Below are 15,790 nucleotides of genomic sequence, written 5' to 3'. Positions count from 1 at the left end.
TGTCACAAAAATAGAGTAGAAATATATTTACTGACTGGGAAATGTGTTCATATCCTATTGCATAAAAGTATCACGTTAAAGACATTTCTCTGGTAATAATTCAATGTGGGAGTTCTCATCATGGCTCAGTGGTTAACAAATTCAACTAGGAACCATGAGGTTTTGGGTTCGATCAGGGGGCCTCGCTCAGTGGGGTAAGGATCCAACATTGCCATGAGCTATGGTGTAGGTCGCAGACGTGGCTTGGATCCCGCGTTGCTGTGGCTGTGGCATAGGTTGACGGCTACAGCTCTGATAAGACCCCTAGCCTGGGAACCTCCATATGCCATGGGTGCGGCCCTAGAAAAGACAAAAAAATAAATAATAATAATAATTCAATGTGTAGCCATTGGTAAGAGTGGATCTTTTCCTTTCCTAAATCTGCATTTCTATATTATTTTATTATTTATTTTTATTTTTTTTACCTTTCAATATTTTAATTTTAATTTTATTTTTTTATTACTCAAATGAATTTATCACATCTGTAGTTGTATAATGATCATAACAATCTGATTTCACAGGATTTCCATCCCACAGCCCAAGCACATCCCCCCACCTCCCAAACTGTCTCCTACGGAGACCATAAGTTTTTCAATGTCTGTGAGTTAGCATATGTTCTGCAAAGAAGTTCCGTCTGTTCTTTTTTCAGATTCCACATGTCAGTGAAAGAATTTGATGTTGGTGTCTCATTGTGTGGCTGACTTCACTTAGCATGATAGTTCCTAGGTCCATCCATGTTCTAAAAATGCTGGTCTTTCGTTCCTTTTAATGGTGAGTCATATTCCATTGTGTATATGTACCACCTCTTCTTGATCCACTCCTCTGCCGATGGACATTGAGGTTGATTCCATGTCTTGACTATTGAAAAGAGTGCTGCAATGAACACTGGAGTACATGTGTCTTTGCAAGTCATGGTTTTCTCTGGATAGATGCCCAGGAGTGGGATTGCTGGATCAAATGATAGTTCTATGTGTAGTTTTCTGAGGAATCTCCATTCTGTTTTCCACAGTGGTTGCACCAATGTACAATCCCACCAACAGTGTACTAGGGTTCCTTTTTCTCCCCTCTCCAGCACTTATTGTTTGTAGACTTTTGGATGACGGCCATTCTGGCTGGTGTAAGGTGGTACCTCAGAGTGGTTTTGATTTGCATTTCTCTACTAATGAGTGATGTTGAACATCTCTTCATGTGTTTTTTGGCCATCCGTATGTCTTCTTTGGAGAACTGTCTGTTTAGTTCTTCTGCCCATTTTTTGATGGGGTTGTTTGTTTTTTTGGTATGGAGCTGCAGGAGGTGTTTATAAATTTTGGAGATTAATCCCTTGTCAGTAGATTCACTTGTAAAGATGTTCTCCCATTCTGTGGGTTGTCTTTTTGTTTCGTTTAGGGTTTCCTTTGCTGTGCAGAAACATTTATGTTTGATTAGGTCCCATTTGTTTATTTTTGTTTTTACTGTCATTACTCTAAGAGGTGGATCTGAGAAGATGTTGCTGTTGTTTATGTCAGAGAGTGTTTGGCCTATGTTTTCCTCTAAGAGTTGTATAGTGTCTGGTCTTATATCTAGGTCTTTAATCCATTTTGAGTTGATTTTTGTGTATGGTGTTAGGGAGTGTTCTAATTTCATTCTTTTCCATGTGGCTGTCCAGGTTTCCCAGCACCACTCATTGAACAGGCTGTCCTTTCTCCATTGTATATTCTTGCCTCCTTTGTCATAGATTAGTTGGCTGTAGGTGCATGGGTTTAATTCTGGGCTTTCTATCCTGTGCCACTGATCTATATGTCTGTCTTTGTGCCAGTACCATATGGTTTTCAGGATTGTTGCTTTGTAGTGTAGTCTGAAGTCTGGGAGCCTGATTCCTCTAGCTCCATCTTTCTTTTTCAGGATGTTTTTGGCTATTCTGGGTCTTTTGTGCTTCCAAACAAACTTTAAAATATTTTGTTACGAGTTCTGTGGAAAATGTCCTTGGTAATTTGATAGGGATTGCATTGAATCTCTAGATTGCCTTGGGGAGTATTGTCATTTTGATAATATTAACTCTTCCAATCCAAGAGCATGGTATATCTTTCCATCTATTTGTGTCATCTTTGATTTCTTTCATCAGCGTCTTATAGTTTTCAGAGTACAGGTCTTTTGTCTCTTTAGGTAGGATTACTCCTAGGTATTTTATTCTTTTGGATGTGATGGTAAATGGGATTGCTTCCCTAATTTCTCTTTCTGATCTTTCATTGTTAGTGTATAGAAATTCCATCAATTTCTGTGTATTGATTTTGTATCCTGCAACTTTGCCAAATTCATGGATGAGCTCTAACAGTTTTCTGGTAGAGTCTTTAGGATATAGGTATAGGTCTCTAGGTATAGTACCATGTCATCTGCAAATAGTGATAGTTTTACTTCTTCCTTTCCAATTTGGATTCCTTTTATTCCTTTTACCTCTCTGACTGCTGTGGCTAGGACTTCCAGAACTATGTTGAAGAGTAGTGGTGAGAGCGGACATCCTTGTCTTGTTCCTGATCTCAGCAAGAATTCTTTGAGGTTTTCACCATTGAGAATGATGTTCGCTGTGGGTTTGTCATATATGGCCTTTATCATGTTGAGGTAGGTTCCCGCTGTGCCCACTTTCTGAAGGGTTTGCCTCAGAAACGGGTGTTGGATTTTGTCAAAGGCTTTTTCTGCATCTATTGAGAGGATCATATGGTTTTTATTCTTCAGTTTGTTAATGCGGTGTATCACACTGATGGATTTGCGGATATTGAAGAACCCTTGCATCCCTGGGATAAATCCCACTTGATCATGATGTACAATCCTTTTAATGTATTGTTGGATGTGGTTTGCTAATATTTTGTTGAGGATTTTTGCATCGATGTTCATTGGTGAAATTGGCCTGTAGTTTTCTTTTGTTGTGGTATCTTTGTCTGGTATTGGTATCAGGGTGATGGTGGCCTCATAGAATGAGTTTGGGAGTATCCCTTCCTCTGCAATTTCTTGAAATAGTTTCAGAAGGGTAGGTGTTATCTCTTCTCTAAATGTTTGATAGAATTCGCCTGTGAAGCCATCTGGTCCTGGACTTTTGTTTGTTGGAAGTTTTTAAATCATGGTTTCAATTTCAGTTCTTGTGATCGGTCCATTCATCTTTTCTATTTCATCTTGGTGTAGTCTTGGAAGATTGTACTTTTCTAAGAATTTGTCCATTTCGTCTAGGTTTTCCATTTTATTGGTATATAGTTGCATATAGTAGTCTCCTATGATCCTTTGTATTTCTGTGATGTCCGTTGTTACTTCTTCTTTTTCATTTCTAATTTTATTGATTTGAGTCCTCTCTCTTTCTTGCTTGATAAGTCTGGCTAGGGGTTCAACGAGTTTGTTGATCTTTTCAAAGAACCAGCTTTTCTTTTCATTGATCTTTTCTATGGTTTTCTTTGCTTCTATTTCATTGATTTCTGCTCTGATCTTTATGATTTCCCTCCTTCTATGAACTTTAGGTCTTGTCTGTTCTTCTCTCTCTAGCTGCTTTAGATGTAAAGTTAGCTTGTTTATTTGAGCTTTTTCTTGCTCCCTGAGGTGGGCTTGTATTGCTCTAAACTTTCCTCTTAGAATGGCTTTTGCTGCATCCCATAGGTTTTGGAGTGCTGTCTCTTTGTTGTCATTTGTTTCTAGGTATTTTTTAATTTCCTATTCGATTTCTTCAGTGACCCATTGGTTGTTTCATAGCATGTTTTTTAGTCTCCACGTGTTTGTGTTTTTTGCAGATTTTTTCTTGTTGTTGATTTCCAGAAAATTGAAATCATATCAAGAAAAGATGCTTGATATGATTTCAATTTTCTTAAAGTTACCAAGGTTGGATTGGTAGCCCAGGATGTGATGAATCTTAGAGAATGTTCCATGTGCACTTGAGAAGAATGTGTATTCTGTTGCTTTTGGATGGACTGTCCTATAAATATCTTTTAAGTCCATCTGGTCTAATGCATCATTCAGGACCTGTGTTTCCTTATTGATTTTCTGTCTGGATGATCTGTCCATTGCTGTAAGTGGGGTATTAAAGTCCCCCACCGTTATTGTGTTATTGTTGATTTGTCCTTTTAAGGTTGTTAGCAGTTGCCTTATATATTGTGGTGAACCTAGGTTGGGTGCATAGATATTTAAAATTGTTACATCTTCTTCTTGGATTGATCCTTTGATCATTATGTAGTGACCTTCTTTGTCCCTTAAAATATCCTTCATTTTAAAGTCTCTTTTGTCTGATATGAGTATTGCTACTCCAGCTTTCTTTTGATCCCCATTTGCATGGGATATTTCCTTCCATCCTCTCACTTTCGATTTGTATGTGTCCCTAGAAGTGAAGTGGGTCTCTTGAAGACAGCATATATGTGGGTCTTGTTTTTGTATCCATTCAGCCAGTCTATGTCTTTTGGTTGGGGTGTTTAGTCCATGAACATTTAAGGTAATTATTGATATGTATGTTCTTATTGCCATTTTATTCATTGCTTTGGATTTGTTTTTGTAGCTCTTTTTTCTTCCCTTCTTCTCTTGTTCTCTCCTCCTTTGATTTGATGACTATCTTTAGTGTTGTATTTGAGTTGATTTTTCCTATTTGTGCATCAATTGTAGATTTTTTTGGTTTGCAGGTATTCTGAAGTTTTAATATAAGAGTCTATGTGTATATGAGATTGTTTTAAGTTGTTCTCTTACTTGCAAGTGCATCTCCAGTGACCTGCTTTTGTACCCACCTCTTCTCGTGATTCCTGATTTTGGTGGTATAATTGTGTGTGGATGATTTTGTGTCTTTATTGTATATATACCTTTACTGGAGAGCCTTGTCATTTGCAGTATTTTTATGTGTGGTTGTGGCCTTTTCTTTTCTGCCTAGAGAAGTTCCTTTAGTATTTGTTGTAAATCTGGTTTAGTGTTGCTAAATTCTCTCAGCTTTTGCTTATCTGTGAAGCTTTTGATTTCTCCTTCAAATCTGAATGAGAGCCTTGATGGGTAAAGTAATCTTTGTGGGAGGTTTTTTCCTTTCATCACGTTAGGTATAACAATTCACTCCCTTCTAGCCTGCAGAGTTTTAGCTGAGAAATCTGCTGATAACCTTATCGGTGTTCCCTTGTATGTTATTTATTTCTTTTCCCTAGCTGCTTTCAAGATTTTTTCTTTATCTTTAATTTTGGTCAGTTTGATTAATATGTGTCTCAGTATATTCCTCCTTGGGTTTATTTTATATGGTTCTCGTTGTGCTTCCTGGATTTGAGTGAGTGTTTCCTTTCCCATATTAGGGAAGTTTTTGGCTATTATCTCTTTGAATATGTTTTCTGTCCCCTTCTGTCTCTCTTCTCCTCTGGTAACCCTATAATATGGATTTTGGTGCGTTTGACATTGTCCCAGAGTTCTCTGAGACTCTCTTCGTTTGATTTCAATCTGTTTTCTCTTTTCTGTTCTGCATCCATAATTTCTACTAATCTGTCCTCCTCGCTTATTCATTCTTCTGCCTCCTGCATTTTGCTGTTAGCTGCTTCTAGTGAATTTTTTATTTCAGTTATTGTATTTTGCATCTCTTCTTGTTTAAGTTTTATATCTTGAATCTCTTTGCTCAGTGTTTCCTGTAAGTTATCCATTTTTGCCTCCAGTTTATGTCCAATGTCTTGCATCCTCTTCAGCATCAACAGTCTAAAGTCTTTTCCCTGGAGGCTGAGAATCTGCTCATCGCTTAGCTGATTTTCTGGGGTATTTCCTTTCTCCCTCACCTGAGTTATAGTTCTCTGTCTTTTCATTTTTATAGGTTTTTGGTGTGGTGACCTTTTTACAGATAATAGGGTTGTAGCCTCTCTTACTTCTGGTGTCTGCCCCCCTTGTGGCTGAAGTTGGTCTGGGGGCTTGCTGTAGGCTTCCTGATTGGGAGGGGCTGATGTCTGCCCACTGGCAGGTGGAGCTGATTCTAATCCCTCTGGTGGGTGGGGCTTAGTCTCTGGATGGGATTAGAGGCAGCTGTGTGCCTGAGGGGTCTTTAGGTAGCCTGTTTACTGAGGGGCAGGGCTGTGATCCCTCCTGGATTGTTGTTTGGCCTGGGGCTTCTCAGCTCTGACTGACAGGTGGGGCCAGATTTTCCCAAAATGGCCACCTCCAGAGAAAGGCACACTGCTGAATATTCCTAAGATCTTTGCTTCCAATGTCCTTCCCTCACAACAAGCCACATTCACCCCTGTTTTCCCAGGATGTCCTCCAAGAACTGCACTCAGGTTTGACCCAGATTCCTATGGAGACTTTGCTTTGCCCTGGGACCCAGTGCACGTGAATGTCTGTGTGTGCCTTTTAAGAATGGGGTCTCCATTTCCCCCAGTCCTATGGAGCTCCTGTGCACAAGCCCCACTGGCCTTCAATGCCAGATGCTCCAGGAGCTCTTTCTCCCAGTGCCAGATCCCGACATGTGAGGGTATGACGTGTGGCTCAGAACTCTCACTCCTGTAGGTGAGTCTCTGGGAACCAGTTAGTTTCCAGTCTGTGGGGCTTCCCACCCGGGAGGTATGGGGTTGTTTATATCACGAAATCGCCCCTCCTACCTCTTGATGTGGCCTCCTCTTTTTCTTTTGGAGTAGGATATCTTTTTTAAGTTGTCTGGTCCATTTGGGTGAAGATTGCTCAGGTTTTAGTTGTGAATTTTGTTGTTTTTAAGAGAGAAGTTGAGCTCCAGTCCTTTTTTTCCACCATCTTAATCCCGTCTCCTCAATATTTTTAAATCATTGAATTTATGCTAGTATATATCTGAAGCAGATTCATGTCCTGGCTTCTGGTGTCCTCCAGGAGTCTGCCATTTCACTCCTCTCATTTACATACTGTTTTAAATATGGAAGCTTTATTGAATAAAATGTTGAAACCTTAAAATACTTGGATCTGATTACAAATATGACGTTCATATATTCATTGTTTTGGAAACATATTCATAGCATCCTCTTTTGTGGGTAAAAGAAATGTAATAAGACAATTTAACTGACAATACTTCTGTGTGTGCATATGCATGCATTTCTATGTTTCAAAATTCTTCACACCAAGTATTCACACTCCTAACTCACCCATCATTCAATTCAATTCACACAGCAGCTTGACTTCCCCTGTAGGGGTTGAAGATCCCAGGGTGGACATCAATATGGAAGGATTGCTATCAGTGTCTGGAAAATTCCTAAAAGCTTTGTCCTATACAGTGAATTCATCCAGCTCCCTCATGTCCATGAAAACTAGCCCTCTAATTGAGATATTCACATCTGCAATCCTGACTCAGATCACCAGGTGGCATCTTTCTCCTTTTTTTACGGGCCACACCCATCATCTGAGCTATAGCTACTGGCCTAAGCCACAGCCACAGCAAGCCAAGTCTGCACCTACACCACAGCTCACGGCAACGCCAGATCCTTAACCCATTGAGGGTAACCAGGGATTAAACCTGCATCCTCATGGATACTAGTCAGGTTCATTACCATTTTCTACAACTTATTTTCTCCCAATTAAAAAGGCATTCTTTATAAACAGAAACATATTTTTCTCAAAGCAAATTATGAAACAATGAGTACTGAGCAATCACAATTCTCTTTGAAAAATTCATATGTTTATAATAAAAAGGACATATACATAATTTTATATCCTGCTTACATTGACAGAACATTGTAAATCAACTATAATAGAAAAAATAAAAATCTTACAAAATACATCTTATTAATATATTAATGTGTATTAGATACCTACTGTGTGCTAGGCACTGTCAGGCCAATTCCATATCTGCATCCCACACCTTCCTCATCTTGATTTCTAGACCTGCATGAAATGGAAATGCCCACAGGGAGCAACATGTATATTGGTGCCCACCCATGATGTATGACAACTAATGGGCTCCATTCTAACAAGGTTAGTCCAAGCTTCCCCTTGAGTCCTGAAAACTCAGGATCTAAAAAAGAAATGATGTGGATAAGCAGGGAGATGTGCTACTTTGGGAATCTGATAGACCTACTAACCCATACCTCCATCATAGCACTAGGGTTATACTGTCTTCTCCTAACAGGACCTCATTCAAAGAGGGAAAGTCTAGGCTCAGTGGTTAATGAGCCCGACTAGTATCCATGAGGATGTGGGTTCAAACCCTGGCCTTGATCGGTGGGTTAAATATCTGGCGTTGCCGCGAACTGTGGTGTAGGTTGCAGACGTAGCTCAGATCCAGCGTTGCTGCGGCTGTAGAATAGGCCAGCAGCTACAACTCCGATTTGACTTCTAGCCTGGGAACCTCCATATGCCACAGGTGTGGCCCTAAAAAGACCAAAAAAAAAAAAATAGGGAAAGACTAGGCAACCTTTGTGCAGTGTCAGCGTTCTCATGGGCAGGAACTGGTCTGGATTTTCCTTTAGCTCTTTGCAAGGTCAAAATGCTAGATTTTGGTACTGATTTTGTGTCTGTCTAATCCCTAGGAGGGTGGCCTCTCCCATTGAGGCATCTGAGCTTCCATCTGAGGTGACATAGGGTTTCTGCTTCATGTAAGACCTCTTCACTCCCACACTGGGGGGCCTGAACCCAAGTCCACAGGAGACAGAAAGGAGAAGAGATCAAGTTCACAAAGACAAGCGCATGACTGGAACCCCAGTTCAAACATCTAATCCTCCTAATTTAGTGGAATGGTTCTCGTGGATTTGCAACCTATGTTCACCCACCCTGGTGTTCCTCTTAGATCAGCAGGCATTTTCATACACTGGTAGGGGTAATATAAAATGATAGAACTCTGTAGATGAGACTTGATAATATTTAGTAGAATATTCTATTCTATTCTTGGAACTAGTAAGCTCACTTCTAAAAATCTATTCCAAAGAAGCAATTCAAAAAGAAAAAAAAAGTCAAAAGTACAAGGCCATTTCTGGCAGACCAATTCATAACAGCAGAAGATAAGAAACAGATGTCCCCTAACATAACCTATGGTACAGCTGCATCCTAGAGGACTACACAGCTATAAAAGTAGTGACTACTCCCTCTCTGTACTGCTATGGATCAATAGCAGGCTATACTGTTCAGTGAAAAAGGTAAGGTGCAGAAAATGTGTATAGCTGCATCTTTGAAAACAGTAGCCACTAGCCACATATGCCTACTAAGATTCAGTTCCTCGGTAGCATGCCCCACTTTTCAGGCGCTCAACACGCATGGGTAGCTAGTGGCTACCATGTTGGTCAGTGCACATTTCGTTTTTGGCAGAAATTTCCATTTGACAGTGATGGTGTAGAATATGCCACCTGCTAACTGTGAGTGGAGGAGAAAACTAACATACGTATTTGTGGGGGATGGGTTAGAACTGGAAGGCTAAAACAAAAGATGAAAAAAAATCTACCGATAAGGGGACAGAGGAAGAGCCCAAGATGAAAGCTGATGATCTCTTTCCTCTTAGAATATAATACAGATTTACAAGCTCCATACACTGAAAATGGCAAGAAACAATGACCAACCCAGTAGCAATGCACAACTCGACTACCCAGATTGAGTCCTCTGAAAACATTTCCCACTAAAAGGAATCAGGCTTCCTTATAGAAATGGCTGATTCCAGGTCTGAGTAGGGATTGTACCAGGTAAATCTAGACCGAACTCTCATACTAGAAAGCACATCAAAAATACTCAGAAGCCAACCTGAAGGGGCTTCCACTGCACAAAAAACAATTGAATGTTGAAAATATAAATGACTACAAAGGATGAAAACATATCAAATATAGAAACACATGGAGACACTCATAGGTGGCACTCTAAAACACATCAAAATGAAACAAAACAAACAAACAAACAAACAAAAAACCCAAAACCAACTCACTGCTCAGCTTTGCAAAATATTAAGGCCACAACTCATTTTAAAAGTAAAAATAGTCACAAGAATTGAAAGTTCATCCTTCTCTTCCTGTTGTACGATATCTCAGCAAACTTTGGAGTTTACGAGAAATTTCTTTTAGAAAAGAATTCCAGATAATGAATGTCTGCAGAAAGAATTATAAAATTAAAATATCACCCTTCTGTACCCTTTAATGAAATGAAAGATCTAGACAAAGATCTTCAGAGGCTGCAAAAAACCTAAGGGGCAAAGAGATGGGAAATGTTATAATTCGGAGGATCAGGCTGATAACGTCTGAATCAATCTTTAAAGTCACAGAACAGACAATCAGACACAGTGTTCCTCCTGGTGTAATGTTATAGGAACAGACAATATCGCATATGTGGTACTCTGGCCAAAAAACCCTGCAGCTCAACAAGTCTCCAAGTCTAATTAAAATTTTTAATGAAACATATGGGCCAGGGGAACATATTAAACAACACAGGAAGATTACAATTGGTAAAATCAAGAATGCAACCCTATCAGTCAAAAGATCTATTTTCTCAAGCAAATACTAGAAGATTTTTTAAAGGAATGAAACTTCTTTAGATTACAAGAGACCTAACATTTCACAGAAATTAAAATTAAAACCGTAATGAGATACTGCAAATCAAAAGTTGGGGAAAAAATGGAAATTACTAAATATTGACAAGGGTGTGGAGCACGAGGAGCCCCCAACCCACTGCTGGTGGAATACAGACTGGAAAAAATCACTGACAAACTACATGGCACTATCTACAGAGCTGAACATACACATTCCCTATGACACAGAAATGCCACTCTTATATACATGTCCAACAGAAATGAAAATAAATGTCCATCCAAAAGATATGTACAAGTAGTCACAGACCCATGACTCATGAAAGGTCAAAAAATGGAAAGTGCTCTAAACTCTCTAACAGATAAATACACTGGAAAATATCCACATGATGTCATTTGTTTTTACAATTATTACCTTTTGGTTTTCTGAGATAAAGACCCTCTGTATAAGGTGCAATGCCTACTAAAGCATAGTGTCAACCCAAAGATATATGGTCGTGGCCTAATATCACCATCCACAGGCTGATATGGCTCAGCAAATGTCTATCTTCTTCTTAAGTGTACTGGTTAGGAGTGTGGGCTCTGTGTCAGGTCCAAACTCCAGTTCTGCCACTTACAAACTGAGTTCAGATCCTCTTACTTCACCTTATCATCATACAATTGCCTTATCTGTCAAACTTGAATTATGCAAGACTTACCATAAAAAAAAAACAAAAAACATTTGGAGTTCCCGTCATGGCTCAGTGGTTAACGAATCTGACTAGGAACCATGAGATTGAGGGTTCGATCCCTGGCCTTGCTCAGTGGGTTTAGGATCCAGCATTGCCATGAGATGTGGTGTAGGTTACAGACACGGCTCGGATCTCACATTGCTGTGTATAGACCAGCAGCTACAGCTCCAATTAGACTCCTAGCCTGGGAACCTCCATATGCCACAGGAGCAACCCTAGAAAAGGCAAAAAAGATGAAAAAAAAAACTTTTAAAAATTACTGTTTTGCATTAACAACAGTAATCATAGTAGTAGATTATAACCCACTGGATAAAATAGGGACCCACAAATCTACATAGATGTAAAGATAAAAATGAATTAATCAAAAGCCTCCTGAGGAACAGAATATTTACATACCTTCAAAGTACCTCCCCCACAACATCTTTATTCATTATTATGGGAAAAAAGAGTAAATTAACAGAGAGAAACTTGGCAGACATCATTTGTTTTTGGATTTTGTCTTTTTAGGGCTGTACCCACAGCATATTGAGGTTCCCAGGCTAGGTGTCGAATGGGAGCTACAGCTGCCAGCCTATACTACAGCCACAGCAACGTGGGATCCGAGCCACATCTGAGACCTACACCACAGCTCATGGCAATGCCAGATGCTTAACCCACTGAGCAAGGCCAGGGATCAAACCTGCGTCCTCATGGTTCCTAGTCAGGTTCGTTAACCACTGAGCCACAATGGGAACTCCAGGCAGACATCATCTTAATCAAGCAATCAAAGTGTGTGTCACCAGTAAGTAGACGTCATGTCCCGCCTGATATAACATACTGGGGAGGGCATCCCATCACTTATGTGGGGAACTTGCTCAAAACTCACAGCCTCAGATGAATTATGAGAAAACTTCAAAACACATCCAAACTGAGGATAATGTTGCAAAATGACTGGCCAGCATTTATCAAAAATATCAAGGAGGAGTTACTGTCGTGGCGCAGCAGAAATGAATCCAATGAGGCATCATGAGGTCTCAGGTTCATTTCCTGGCCTCGCTCAGTGGGTTAAGGTTCCGGCATTGCCATGAGCTGTGGTGTAGGTCGCAGATGTGGCTCGGATCCCGCATTGCTGTGGCTGTGACATAGGTTGGCAGCTGCGGCTCCAATTTGACCCCTAGCCTGGGAACCTCCATGTGCCATGGGTGCGGCCCTAAAAAGCAAATAAGTAAATAAAAAAATAAATATAAAAATAAAAAGTATCAAGGACATGAAGGGAGGTAAAGACTAAGGAACTCATGAGGACCTGCTGTATAGCACAGGGAACTCTACCCAATATTCTGTGATAATCTATATGGGAAAAAAATCTGAAAAAGTATGGGTGTGTGTACATGTATAACTGAATCACTCTGTTGTACAGCAGAAATTATCACAGCATTGTAAATCAACTATACTCCATAAAACTTTTAAAAATGAAAAAAAAAAACTGTTGCTACACATTTTGGTTCCTAAAAAGATAAATGAGCAAGAATCATATTGGTTTAAAAATCCAACCGCAAAAATGTCGAAATAACTGGCCCTCTGGAACCTTGGGAGAAAATAAATAATGTGTCATTGTCTCAGTTTCCTCTTCTGTAAAACTGGAAACAATCATCCCTGCCTCATAGATTGTTACTTTGAGAATTAACTGAGCAATACATGAACACACTTTGAACAGTGCTTTGCACATAGTCACAGTTCAATAAAAGCAAGTTGTTGAATGTTGAAATTTTTATAGGTTGGAAAGTTTTACAATTTGCATGCATCTTTCATAAATCTTAACAAGCTTACAACCAAATCTTATTTATCAGCTGATGCAAGTTTTAAATCACTTTCACTCTAACTATTACCATGAAAACATCTCAAAGCACTAAGAAAAATGGATGTCAGGAAACAGCACCATTTCTGCACGTGGCCAAACAAAAAGTCAAGGGCTCATCCTGGATCCTAGCTTATCCTCACATACCCCCCATGCACAGCCACAGGTCCCTCCAGTCCTGCCTCCTACATACCCGGTCCTCTGTGGAGTGCTACAGCTCAGAGCCAGTCCACCCTCATCCCTCCCCTGAACTCTGCAAGACTCTCCTGATGGTTGTCCCCACAGCTATGCTGTCCCTGTCCAGTCCATTTCCCACACAGCGTCCAGAGTCGCCTGTGCACACATGAATCAGAGCACGTTACTCCCATCCTTTGACCCTCCACCCTCAGGATGAATGTCAAACTCCTGACATAGCCTAGACCATGAACTCCCATCTGCCCTTGACCTCATCTCCTACCATCTACACTTCGTTTGCCAGGCTCTACCCACTGGAGCTTGTGCTCTGCTCCTGGAACCACCAGTGCCATGCACATCACAGGGCAACTGAGCCAAAGGCCTGCCCAGGCCTGGATTCTTGTTGTTCAGGACTCAGTTCAAATGTCACCTTCTGAGAAGGAACTTCACTGACAGCCCCATCTATAGTAATCTCAGTACCAGTCATTCCTACACTATTCATGTGTTTATTTTCTTCAAAGTGCAAATCCTCTATTTATTGATTTACCTCCCTATTGCCAGTTCCAGGGATCTTGCCTGTCTTGTTCTCTGTGCTGTGTCCCCAGTGCTTCATTCAGTGTCTCACATATAAATCACTTAATAAATATTACTTCACGAATATGCATGTCATCCTTGTGCAGGGGCCATGCTAATCTTCTCTGTATCCTTCCAATTTTAGTATATGTGCTACTGAAGTGAGCACTGAATAAATATTACTTAAATCAAGAAATTGTTAAACTATTTGACACACAGGGGCAGAAACATATTTAAAGCTGAGTGTCAGGAACAAATGACAACAAAATTAGACATAACAGGATTCAAAATTTTAAAAAGATATTGTTCTGAATATATAGCAGTATTTTTCAAACTTGGATGAGTACCATAATGAACTGAAGACATTAATCAAAAGTAGATACATCCCACCCCACTTCCCTGGTTTTGATTCAGCAAACCTAGGATGGGCTCAGGTGCCTGCAATTTTAACAAGTACCACCTGACAATTTTGATGAGGTGGTCCATGGACCACACTTGGAAAGATCCTGACCCAAACAGATGACATTCATGTAGCATTAATGCCTATCATGAAGAGTTCTCTGCTCTCTGGGGGTGTGTCTGTCAATGTAATTACTGGAAAGGGCACTGGCCCTCCCCTCTCACCTATGAGCACAGATGGCTTTCCCACATGGGACCACACAAACTCCACAATATTCCTGGGTGGTCGGGAGCACTGAGTACTGTTACCCTGTTGTATGGAAGGCAATGGAGGGAAGGGTGGTGACTTACCTAAAGTGTCCCAGTGATGGGGCCCGATTTCCTCACTCCTGCTCTAGGAACCTGTCTAGTAGACTCAACATCACACTTGATTCTTCTCTATTGGCTCCTGTCCCTGGGGCTCAGAGTCCACACCCTCCTCTGATCCTCCACTAAAAGGGAAGGGGATAAGACAGCACATGGAATAGAGAGGAACGTGAGAGGAAGGGAAAGCACATGACACACAGGGGAAGGGGCGAGGAGGGTCTGCCTGTCCCCTCTCAGTTCACTGGATGCTGTGCAATGATGCTTTGCCTTTTACCCAGCTCCACCGCACAGCTCTCTCCACATGCAGCTGTGACACTGAAGATCAAGCATCATGGACATGTGCTTATCCCTGCTTGTGTTACACACCCAGGTCTTCTCCCTAGAGGTCATGCTATTTGTTAAAATCAGAGGCATCACACTGACAGATTGAAGGTTGCAAATTTAGAAAGGGAACTAACCTACTAGATGCCACATGCTACAGGTTATTTTTTAATGATGCTCTGTGGGCATCAGTATTTCCTTTCAGGAGATGGGACATAGGCACAGGGAAAAACATACATGCACAATGAATTCAAATGGACACAGAGGCCAACTAATGCTGGCCAATTCAGGGACAATTTGAGCATCAAAATGCTCAACGATAATGAACACTTTGAGCAAAAAAATAGGACTTTAGGGGTCATACTTATACAAATTAAAACACTTATTTAATAATATAATTAATTGATGATGAGTAAAGGGAAAAGTTCAACTCTACACTCAAATGCTAATAATTCTAGAAGGAATAACAAAATTGGAAAAGCAATACTTTACAGAAACCATAGTAACAAGTGATTCAGGTAAGAATCATAAATAGATGCTCAGACTGCGTCAAATCTCACTGCAGTCAGAGTCACCATGGTAACCACACTGGCCAAGTAAAACTGGAAAAAAATAAACACTATCCATCCTGATTATGTTCCAATATGTGATAGGAATTAAACAGGACTGACATAAACACACAGTAATTAACCTCAAATATTCTGCACAATAAATGTTCTTGGAAGCTTCAGCAATATACACATATGTGTATACGACATACATACACACATCCACACATGCTCTCTCCTTCCCTCTCCTCTCCCACCTCCCACCTCCACTCTCCCTCACTACCCAATGTCCCAGGAATTCATTGAGGTGGATTTACTGGAGTATAAATAATAAAATCCCCGCAATTCAACATATTCTTCTCTTTTTAAAAATTTTTATTGGACTTCGTAGATTTAC

General features: G+C 40.3%; 1 non-coding gene across 1 annotated transcript; it reads right to left on the bottom strand.

Moving 5' to 3' along the window:
- Nucleotides 1-13,821: 13,821 nt before the first annotated feature.
- Nucleotides 13,822-13,928, bottom strand: LOC125119045 (U6 spliceosomal RNA). The gene has a single exon (XR_007133002.1). It is a non-coding gene; the product is annotated as a U6 spliceosomal RNA (small nuclear RNA).
- Between the last annotated feature and the right edge of the window lie 1,862 nt (nucleotides 13,929-15,790).

Source organism: Phacochoerus africanus, chromosome X, assembly GCF_016906955.1.
Source record: "Phacochoerus africanus isolate WHEZ1 chromosome X, ROS_Pafr_v1, whole genome shotgun sequence".
NCBI lineage: Eukaryota > Metazoa > Chordata > Mammalia > Artiodactyla > Suidae > Phacochoerus > Phacochoerus africanus.
This window is presented reverse-complemented; position numbering and strand designations above follow the sequence as displayed.